Source organism: Tamandua tetradactyla, chromosome 17 (genome assembly GCF_023851605.1).
Source record: "Tamandua tetradactyla isolate mTamTet1 chromosome 17, mTamTet1.pri, whole genome shotgun sequence".
In the NCBI taxonomy this organism is placed as follows: domain Eukaryota; kingdom Metazoa; phylum Chordata; class Mammalia; order Pilosa; family Myrmecophagidae; genus Tamandua; species Tamandua tetradactyla.
In genome coordinates this window covers 5,874,310-5,886,108 of record NC_135343.1, presented here as the reverse complement: position 1 = coordinate 5,886,108, position 11,799 = coordinate 5,874,310, and the positions used below count along the sequence as shown (strand labels likewise).

At 44.6% G+C, this 11,799-nt stretch overlaps 1 pseudogene; it reads right to left on the bottom strand.

The window, feature by feature from the left end:
- Positions 1 to 5,314: 5,314 nt before the first annotated feature.
- On the bottom strand, positions 5,315 to 5,744 carry LOC143661477 (small ribosomal subunit protein eS26 pseudogene; annotated as a pseudogene).
- Positions 5,745 to 11,799: the final 6,055 nt, after the last annotated feature.

Sequence of the window (11,799 nt, the reverse complement as noted above, 5' to 3'; positions counted from 1 at the left end):
ACAGCATGCGGCAGTGGCCCTGGCTGGGGCTCCAGGAGCAACACGCTTGCAGCAGGGGACATTTGGAAACAGGCTCTCCCGGCCTGCTTTTCCCAAAACGGTCAGAGCCAGCAGCTGCAGTGACGGGGGCTGATGCAGGGTCGCAGCCCCCAGGAGCCAGAGTGAGGGGCGGGAGCACCAGCACAGAACAGGCACACCCTGCTGGGGCACGCGGCAGCGGCTCGCTCCTCAGCACTCCAAACCCCCACCTGAGAAAGGAAAGGGGGGACACCAGCTCCTCCTCCCACACCTCGCAGGCCCTAACCCTCCCGCACGCCCGGGTGCCCCACGGGGGCCTGGCCCCTCAGCCCCCCGGGGAGGCCTGCAGCAGGTGCACCCAGCTGTACCCCGACCCGGGCCCCGCAGCAGAGGCTGGTGGAAGAGGCCACACAGCAGAGATCTGAGGTCATGGGCAAGGGGCGCCCCGGACACAAGTGAGCCCAAGCAGCGCAGCCGGCTGCTTGGTGTCCAGCCTACAGCTCTCCACCGAAAGGGCGATAGCCACATGGTGGCCGACTTCCTCCCCGTAGACTCTCCACTAGCAGCCCAAGGGTCAAGCTAGATGAGACGTGCTGGGGAAAATAGCAGCAACAAAACCAAAAGGTGCTTGCTGTTAAAAACAAAAGGAGAACAACTATAATGAGGACAATCATATTTTAAAATGTCATCTAGAATGCCAATGCTTGGGGAAAAGCAGGCTTCACTGGAGACGTAGAATGAGGTAGTTAAAAACATCCCCCGAGATACAGACTGTGCAACAGGACTAGATACAAAAACTCAGAAATGGACAGCGCAATAACACCTCACTCTAATGTAATCATGTTAAAACACTGAATGAAGCTGCATCTGAGCTATAGGTTTTTTTTTCGTCTGTCTGTTTGTTTGTTTGTCTTTTTTTTCTTTTTCCTTTTCTTTTTTTTTACTATTATTATTATTTTTATTTTTTTCTCTATATTAGCATTCTATATCTTTTTCTGTTGTTTTGCTAGTTCTTTTCCTAAATCGATGCAAATGTACTAAGAAATGAGGATCATGCATCTATGTGATGATGTTAAGAATTACTGATTGCATATGTAGAATGGAATGATTTCTAAATGTTGTGTTAATTTCTTTTTATTCTTTAATTAATAAAAAAATTAGAACTTTAATTTTTGTCTTCTATTCTTTGTATATGTAAGGAAATATATTTTCTCCATTTTCCCCTATTTAATTATTTACAATAAAAATCTAAGCAATGATTATTGATGCATTTTTCCCTTCAATGATTTTGTATTCTTTTAATTTTTATCGAGGTTTCCTGGAAGAATTATATTTCTTCATTTTTTTAAATGATTTTTGAAATGAAAACAAAATTCAACCTGTGTTTTAGGATTAAAATTTAAATGAATTATCAAAATGTTATCACTGTTAATTAGTTTATTCAAATAATTAAAATGTGTATTGTTTCCCTCTACAATTTGAAAAAAAAAAAAAATCCCCCGAGACTGAAAGGGGGTCCTTGGTACTTTCAAGAGCTTTAGTGGCGTCGGGCACCAGAGCTTCGTGGGTTTTACCTCCACAGCAAACCCCGGGCTTGTCCTTTTCCTGCATACACCTGCATCCCCAACACCATGTTTGCATTCTTCACCCCTAATTTGGATTAATGTTTGGCTCCCATCTGAAATGGAGACGGGGTAGAGAAATGGACAGAGACTTTACTGGAGAAACTCCTGTGAGTTGCAAGAGAACGGGGAGACAGAGGCAAGAGAGAATCTGACGTTTGGGAGCAGAGCAGAGTGTCCGTGGTGGGATTAGCTGGTTCTGTATAAATATCTGCTGCATCCGTAAAGACAGAAGGTGCACGGTGGATGCGAATGAGAAAGGCTTCTTGACCGAAAGGGGGAGGAGAGAAATGAGACAAAATAAAGTCTCAGTGGCTGAGAGATTTCAGAGTTGAGAGGTTATCCTGGAGGTTATTCTTATGCATCATATAGATATCCCCTTTTTAGTTTGTGGTGTCTTGGAGTGGCTGGAGGGAAGTACCTGAAACTGTTGAGCTCTGTTCCAGAAGCCTTGATTCTTGAAGGCAATTGTATAACTATTTAGCTTTTATAGTGTGACTGTGTGATTGTGAAAACTTTGTGTCTGGTGCTCCTTTTATCCAGGGTGTGGACAGATGAGTAAAAAAAATAAGTATAAAAAAAAAAAGCAATAATAGGGGGGATAAAGATAAAAAAAATTGGTAGATTGAAACACTGTGAGAGGGAGTGGTGAGGGGTTAGGGATGTATGAGTTCTTTTTTGTTGTTTCTTTTTCTGGAGTGATGCAAATTTCTAAAAATGATCATGGCGGAGAATGCACAACTATGTGATGATATGTGAGCCACTGATTGCATAATATGGTTGGACTGTATATGTGTGAATATTTCTCAATAAAAATATATTTTTTAAAAAGTATATTGGGGAAGTGTAGATATGATAACAATAAAAAATTTAAAAACAAACAAGCAAACAAATAAACGCTAGTCCATGGAACTGCGCTACACAAACTGCGCACCCTCATTTAAACCATGGACTACGGTTAATAGCACAATTATAAAAATTCACTTTTGTCGATTGTAACGCATGCGCCATGCCAGTGAAAGGTGTTAAGATGGTTTATGGGGATCTTGTATTTGGTGCATGATTGTAAACCCACAACTTCTCTAATGAAAAAAAGTCAAAACAAACACAAAATCAAAAAGGCACATGGTATAGACAAAGGAGGGTTGTACGTGGCATATATTCACCCCTCAGAGGGGAGCCTGGAAGAGGTGAGGGAGGGGGAGAACTTTCTGGAACCGGCCCTAGGAGCCCCTTTGAGCCGGGAGAGCTGGGTCTGACAGACGAGACAGCTGTGGAATAGGGTGGGGGGACAGGTACACGAATTGTCCCTGTGAAGGCAGAATACACTCGAAGGGTGACCTACGGGGAGCGGGAAACCCGAGGGTTAGCTTGTATTAAAAAAAATCTTACGTGGCTCTCAGTGCAATGGAGAAAAGACTTCGGGTCCTCTGAGATGCCCCGATTCCACCCCTGACATGTTCTCACAGGTAAAGATTTATAGAGTGTTCAGAGGCAGCTATAATAGATTTTGATATGCATTTCATAATATTTTCTAGCATGCCACTTGCTCTCACCGACAGATTTATGAATAGGCAGTATTTATTGTACAATATCCATGTTTTATTAAATCTGCTTATGTTGAGAGGAAGCGGGAGCTGCGGATGGACCTGCTGAGGCCGGGCTGGGGCGCAGGTGCCCTCTGTTCCCAGCCTTCCCCTGACGACCTTGGCAATGACCTTGCCTTCTGAGTCCCTGCAGAGCAAGGAGAACACGTGTTCTTCCTCAGCCTGGGCTGCGAGCAAGCAGAGCACAATGGACCCCTCCGAGTCAGGGGGCCCAGGCCTGGTCCTAGGGGGAGGGTCTGCCTCGCTATCCCCTTGGCGCCCTCCACTCACCCGAGGACCCACCGGTGCCGGCGGGGGGGCTCCATCCTCTGCTCACCGTGTTCGGCTCCCCCAGGGGCCATCCCTCCTTGGAAACCTGAGCAGCTTCCCTCCAAACTGCTTTCTGGGCCAGGAGCCCAGGGGCTCCGGCCCCCTCCCCTTCCAAGGCTGGGAGCAGGGGTCCCGACAGCCGGAGACCACAGGGCTCTGTAACTCTACCCCGGATAACCCAAACACTTCTCTTTTCCTGGACACAATTTATGTGGCAAGGTTTAGCCTTAGCATGGGATTCCCAGGGGAGGCCCGAGCCCCTGTGTCAATGCAGCCCCTTCAGTTCTCTTACCGGCTGCCCCGAGATGGGTTTTAGATAATGTTGAGCTGATACCTAAGAAAAAGCGACTTTGCGTGTGATTGCGAAACCACTTTGCACAACTTGATGGACTGTACTTATAAGGGTAGGGTTAGAAACCATCATACCATCTGATTTTTCAGATGCTTGGTCTACAATGAGGCTGAAGTGAGGCTTTGGAGTCATTAAAACCTTGAGAGTTGATTCCTGGCTCCCTTGCTTACTGGCTGTGTGACTTTGGGCAAGTTACTTAACCTCCCTGGGCATCAGTTTCCTCTTCTGTAAAATGAGGATGACAACAACCTCCAAATGTTGGTGTGGAATAATGAATTAAGCCCATTTTCCAGCACTGAGAAAGAATTCAATAAGTGTTAGCTCTTATTATGAGGTCATTAACTTGGTTTTGCTTTTTGGTGATACAGATCACATTTGGAGGACAAAGAGAAAACTGACCTTTCAGGGTTTTCCACCAATAATCTCAAATGAGATGGTGAGTATACACATGTATGGACTGTAGCTACGTATATGGAAAAAAGCAACCTTGTGTTGCTTTCCTTCTAAGAGTTGTGTATTCTGTCCTGCGCGATTCCCAACCATACCGAGTGCCAAGTACAGTGATGGAGAGCAGCGTGCGTTTGCTGAATGACTGAAAGAACATATGGAGTGTCCACATGTGTGGCACCGTGACGTGAAGCGTTGCACAGAGCAAGTTAAGGGTGCAGGCGCACCTCTGAGAAGCTCACATCCTGCCTTTGTGTTGGGTGTTGTGCAAAAAATAACAGTGATGGGAAAACAAGACAGAAAGGAACTCGTGGTTATGCCTCCACCCAGCAAAATGCATGTCAGATTAGAGAACAATTAGGATGCCTGTGGGTAAAATTAGAGTGTGATATTTTACAAAGTCAGCCAGGTTAATCATATTTTGCAAAAAGACCACAAAATTGTGGCAGTTCTTGTGGCCCTAATTCAGAATATGTTCCTTAAAGCAGAACATCCTGGTTTGAGCCCATTTGTATTAAAGCACATATACTTAAGCTATACATATGTTATTTTCACTATAGTATAAAAAATGTTAGAATTGTGAATGAAGAAATTCTTCCATTCTGCCAGATGCAAAGATTTCCAGTTGGCTTTATGGTGAAATGTAACTGCCATGCACTTACATTTGGTTTATCATCTCATGTTTAGGGTCCAAATTTGGGACTCTGTGCTTAGGGTATTAACTCCTGGTTTTTATGCTTATTTAAAATCCATCAGTAAAGACACAAAGTCTCTTGCAAGCAATACCCTGTCACCCTAAATACACAGATATCACCTGGAAACCTTCCTGAGAAGTGAGGGGAATGCCAGGGGCGGCCCAAGGCCCTATTTTGGGTTGAAAGCACAAAAACTCTGGCTGTATTTGAACATGGAGCTTTAATTCCAAGAACTGTTGTAAGCAGTACAGGTTTCTCTTTCTCTTTTTTTTTTTTTTACAGTTTAATTTCCATTTTATTTCCTTTCCAGAAAGTAGTTTTTCTTCAGTCTTTATGGACTCAGCTCCTTACATGGGCTTTGGAGGAGGTCGTGGGGCAGCACCCGCAGGTCTAAATCGGGGTGGGGGGGTCCTGTCCTTCGGGTTTCACGAGGTCGGTTTCTGACCACCTTGCTGTGAGTGGCACAGCCCACGCAGTAATGCAGTTTCACATATAGCTCAGGAAGCACATAGGCGTCAAAGTCACTCACTTCAGAAATGTCCCTGACGGCTGCGGCCTCTACTATGTTTCTAATGACGAACTTCTTAATGGCCTTATCCTTGGGCACGCAGCGTGCGCAATTGGTGCAGCAAACAGGCTGCACATGGCCGCGGCCCTTTTTCGCACGACTATTGTTCCTTCTTTTCTTTGTCATCTTGGAAACGAATACCCGAGACAGTATAGGTTTCTCTTAGCTTCACCTTGAAAGTGGGAAACCCAGAGGTCTGTTTAGGCCACACAATTTAAAGGGCTCCTGGGAAGACCCTCAGTGCACCACCCATGCCGGCCCCCCACGCCCCCCCACGGGCCTGAAACCTGCCGTTAGAGACGTACCTTTGCCTGTGTAGGCACCGTGGTCTTCAGGGACCCCACCAGGCCCCTGGTCCTTGGCGTGTCATGGTGACACTCGGCTGGGAACCGAATTACCGTGGCTGCCCTTCTGGGCACACAGAGCAGCGTGATGGCTGTGTGTGCGCTGCTGAGCTTTCCCACCCACTCTCAGCCTCCACTGAGACGCCCCTTTTAATGCCTCCCAAAGTGCCCCATCAACCAAGACGGCTGGAACCTGTTCATGTGAAGGCCCTGCTCCCCACCCTGAGGCCCACCAGGGTGAACCCCCGGGGTACAGGCACGTGGCCAGGGAGAGGGACGGAGACAGGCCTGGAAAGGTCCAAAGGTCCCCATCCAAGCATGTCAGAGCAGGAGAAGCCAGCCACAATTTGAGGTTTTTCCATCTGGCTGCTCCAAGATACTGGAGACTATAAGAAATAGTAATGTGTGGAGGCTTACCTTTTAGAAGTGGAAACGCTGGGTCAAAGATAGGAACTTTAAACAAGTTAGTTAGGAGATTTTGTCAATTTGCAAGCCAAAAAGGCACACTGATCTATACCTGCACCACTGTTTGTTGCACCAAAATTTATCTCCTGTACCCTTACCAGATAAAGACCTTTTTGTCTTTGCCAGTTGGCTAGGGCAACATGTCATTGTTGTTTAACTTGCATTTCTTCATTTTTTTCTTAAGAAAGCACAAGGCAGTGTCTTCCAGGCCTGGTCAGTCACTGCCTTTAAGACTTTTTTCTTGCCCATTAAGGCATATATTAATGGGAAATGCCTAGTTATTTTAATAGAAGCCTCAGCAAAACTCAACCAGAAAGGCAAACCAGAGGCAAATTCAAACCCGCCAGTTCAGAGGAGAGATTAAGTAACCCAAGACTAGAGGCACCACCACATGCCTCCATTAGCCCAGCCAGTTGCCAGCAAACCGTATTTAGAACTCATACGTGAGAACTTTCCGGATGTTTGAACATAATAGGGATTACAGGAATGGGATGAGAGTACTTAACGAAGGTTCTGTTTTGTAGAAAGATGTCTGTTCACCAGCACCTCAGCTCTCTACAGCATTCACACCGGGATCTCCCATGTCCGATCAAACTCTTAGGGACACAGGTTTGGCCAGGGGACCTGGGCTCTGCTGGTCTGCTGCCACCTCCACCCTTTCTAACCCAGCTCCTCCTCTGATTCGTCAAGGCACTCCTTAGCTCAGCACACACTAAGAACTGGCAGAAATCTTTTCTTGTTTTGTCTGAGGGTCTCCCTCACCCATGAGACTATGACATTCCTGAGGGCAGGGACCAGAACTTAGCCCCATTAGGTGTCCCGCGCTCACCCCTGGTGGCGAGAAGGACGTTGCAGGGCTGATGGATTCCGACTCCAATGTGGAGCTGAAGGGCTCTGGTCTGCATCAAGAGTCCCCAAACGCCATGCCCTGCCCTCCCCCCGTGGCTCCATGTTAACCTCTTCTAATGAGCCCTGGAAATGAGCCAGTTTCAGCACTGGCGAGAAACCTGGCTTGTTCAAGTGGCCGCAAGACCACCCGAAAGTCCGCTTGGACCCCTGCCCCTGAGTGAAGCGTCTCATAAAGCAGGTTCTATGTTTCCACTCTCAGACACATATTCCTAAAGTTAACATGTCAGCACCTTCCCTGGAGTCACTGCCTGATGGATGGCAAGACAACATATACTCATGTACTCGGCAATTTGAGTTTGTTTTTTTTTTAAAGAAAAATGCTTACTTTTGTAGCACTACATATATTTCTTTAATTTCCCTAGATTAGCTTTTGAGTGCCATGTTGCCTTCATAGTACTTTGCCTAAACATAATTATGCCTACTTTGGCTAAGATTCACACTTGTAAGGTGTGAATGACATAACTCATTCAACTCCACTTATCAAAAGAGGAAACATGCAAAGCTCATTAGAGTGTCTCAGGCATTCATTCAGGAATTAATTGCCAGTTTTTATATCCCAGTAGAACCTTTCCAGCTCTCTTTAAGAGCTATTCCTAAATCAGTATTACTGCTTGTGAACACATTGGCCATGACAACTTCTGCGACAGGAAAAATTTCCTTCCTTGAATTCTCATACTTGCAGAAGAATATTATCAACTGAAAAATGAATAAAAACTTGTTCAGGGCTGTGATTGGCAAAGAGAGATTGTGCCCTTAGCGGAGATCCTGGCGGATGATGAAGGGGTAAGGAAATGGAATGGTCAGAGACACTGCAGGGGACAGGCCTCGATGGATGACTTCAAAAGACAAACTCAATTAAGTTCTTTCTGCTAAAAACTTATTCATGCTAATTCTGGAAAATACGGAAAATTGAGTTAAGGAAGAGGAAAATCTTCCATCATCCTACCATCCAAAGACAACCATTGTTAACATTTGAATTTCCATCCAGTCTTTCAGTACATGTTATTTTTACATCACTGTAATTGGATTATATGCATGTATAAAGTCATGCCAAGGTACTCTGATATAGATTCCCATGATAATCTGTTTAACGATTATGGCTGCTTTTTCCCTGTTCAAACCCCATCCTTTCTTTCCATTGGTCAGGCATTCATTCAACAGATATTTATAGACTCCGACATTGAGTTCCAGGTCCTAGGAATGCTAGAAAGAACAAGACAGAGGTAGCACCCTTCATAAAATACATGCTATAGTTGAAGAACAACACAATACACAATAACTGAGTAAACAGATGTTAAGTATGATGGGATGCCTTTGGAAATTTGTAAGTGTAGGGTAGCCCTATCTGATTTAATTTTTGTTAATGGTTTTCCTCCATGCGGACAACGGCCTATAGGGAGAGAGGAGCAGAAGCAAGGAAAGCAGCTAGGAAGTTACTGCAGAAACCCAGATGAGCAGTGACGGCGGCTTAGATTAAAGTAGAAGAAGGAAGGCGGGGAGAGGAGTGGAAGGTTTAGGCAGTTGGGCCTACAGGATTCTGGCTCGAGTGACCAGGCAAACAGGGTACCAATTTCAGAGAAGTTTAGAAGAAGCAGGTTTGAGGAGAACTCAGGAGCCCTGCTGTGGACCAGCAAGATGCCTGCTTGACTTCCAGGTGGGTCTGTTGAGTTTGCAGTTGGGTGAATGAGTCAGGGGTTCAGAGCCAGAGATGTCTAAAATTGAGTCTTTGACACATGGACAGTAATTAAAGCTACAAAACTGTATGCGATCACCCAAGGAGAGTGTGAAAGGAGACGAGAAAGGCCTTGCAAAAAGATACCCCAACAGTTAAAGCTAAGCAGAGGAGGAGCCCCTTTGCCCATATCCCCTACCACATGCTCCCTGCCACCCCTCAACAGTCTACAGAATTTGGGAACTACAAGACAGGCTCTCAAACAAGAAGGTCAGGTCATTTTTATGAGGGAAGGTGTCATAAAACTGTTCTAGAACCTCTTACAGTGGTGAAAGTCAAAGCGATTTTCCACGATTTTGATGTAAAAGATGAATTTGCTTATTGAACCATTTTATAACTGTACATAATAAAAACATTTTATATTCAAGAGATGCCTTTAAAAGCTGATGAGCATTTTCATTCAGTTCTATGTATTTTTTTAAAATTTCCTTTGAAACTCCTTGTTAAAATGTATTTGGAAATGTATTGCTTTTTTGTATATATGTTACTTTTCACAACAAAAAAAGTTAGAAAAAAAACTAAACTTGCAATTACCATAGGACCTAGCAACTGCACTCAATGAATTTATCACAGAGCAATGAAAACTTATGTCTGTAAAACCTGTATGTGAATGTTCATAGCAGCTTTATTCTTAATAGCCAAAACCTGGAAGGAGTCCAGGTGTCCTTCAGCAGGTAAAAGTCTAAATACAGTGCAGCAATCCTTGCCATGGACTACCCACTCAGCAACAAAAAGCAATGAACTATTGATACACACAACAATTTGTGTAAACATCGAGGAAGTGATGCTCAGTTAAAATAGCCCAAAAGCCAATCCCATGTGCTGTATGATTTTCTTTATGAAACATTCTTGAAATGACAAAGTTATAGAAATGGGCAGCAAATCAGTGGTTGCCAGAGCTTAAGGACAGGCGGGAGGAGCAGGGGGTGGGGGAAGAAGATGGATGCGTCCCTTGAAGGGCCACAGGGCCATCCTTGTGGTGAGGAAACATCCATTCTTAACTGGTGATGGGTACACAGCCCTTCCCATGTGCTAAAACAGCCAAGCACCCAATGCACACACGCGAGCATACACCCACACAGGAGTGAGTGCGAGCAAACGCGGATGTTGTCAATGTCAATCAGATCAATGGATGTTGTCAATGTCAATATCCTGACTGTGATATCCTACTATAGATTGCAAAATGTTGCCATTTGGGGAAACTGAGTAAAGAGGTCCCTGGTCCTCTGTAGGTAACACCTATCACAAAACTTAAAAATTGACTTTAAAAAGTCAGTAAGTAACTCCTTGGGTTAGAGGAACTGAAGCTGCTGGGCTTTTGCGTGCAGACACACTATGTGCAGTAGGGAGCAAAGCTTCAGGTGTGGACTTAGGATTTGGCGCTCCACATGGCTAACTGGCAACCCTGTCATCATCCTCAACTCCTCCTGGATTTGGCTGAGAGCACTAGCTGGAACCCCTCTTTTCACTTCTCTTCCAAATACTACTGATTCCAAACCTCCACTCAGCAGTTGATATCATTCCTTTATAGAGAGAACGTGTTCCAGGTGACAATGTTCCTGTAAGTGGTACTTCAGTGTGTTGGTAGTGTGGTAGTCACATTCAGGTGTCAACTGGCCAAGTGAAGGTGCCTAGTTCTACTGCTGTGGACATGAGCCAATGGCATGTGAAGCTCATCTGTCACTCATCTGTTCTAAAATATAGACAATGCCTTCCTTACCGCTGTGTTCTGAATTACCTTAATCCTGACCTGATCAGCTTTGATATTATTTTTAAATGCCAGGTTATATATATATATATAACAGCCTCTCAAAATCCAGAAACAATAATTACCACTTTGGACTAAATGTGACTGCTATAGGAGATTACAGTCTAGACCCCTGTTTTCTTATAAGCATTTTCTAAAGGAGACCATACAATAATTGACTTTTTGTTTCTGGCTTATTTTGCCTCACCCAGTGTCCCACAGGTTCATTCTCAAAGTTGCATGCCTCACAGCATTCCTGCTTTTGTAGCAGCACAATATCCGATCATCTGCATACACCATTGTTCCCCAATCTACTTCTCAGTCAGTGCATCCTTCAGCCACCTGCATTCATCGGGCACCACGTATAATGTCCAAAGCTCACAGTCCATCAACACCCTCAATTTTAGATCATTTCATTGTTCCCAAGAGAAAGAAAAACAATAAACACATCCTCGCCAAACAGGAAATCTAAACCTCCCCCTTACTCTTATCCCTCCCCGCTTATTTACCTCTGCCATTACTGCGGTAGTGCTAATGGTTTCCTGTTAAACATAGCCCATAGCATACGATAGCATACGATAGCCGATTCCCCCATACCCTGAACTTAAACACTCTTTGTACAAGAATCATACCTTTGAAGGAGTTCATGCAAGAACTTATTATATTTCTAATGTTAATTGGTGGGACACATAAGTCTATACAACCCCTTTCAATCATGTTCACCTTCAGTACGGTAATATTACTTATAGACCCACTAGAGAACCATCTTCACTCCTATCTGTTCCCTTATGTTGGAGTTCAACCTCATTAGCTAGCCTTTCACCCATCTTTAGCTCCTATGTATTATAAGCCTCTGATTTTACTTTTCCTGTGGTTGTAAAAGTGAAGTCATACGGTATCCATCCTTCGTGTCTGGCTTATTTCACTCAGCATTATGTCCTCAAGGCTCATCCATCTTGTCATATGCTTCAGGATTCATTTTGT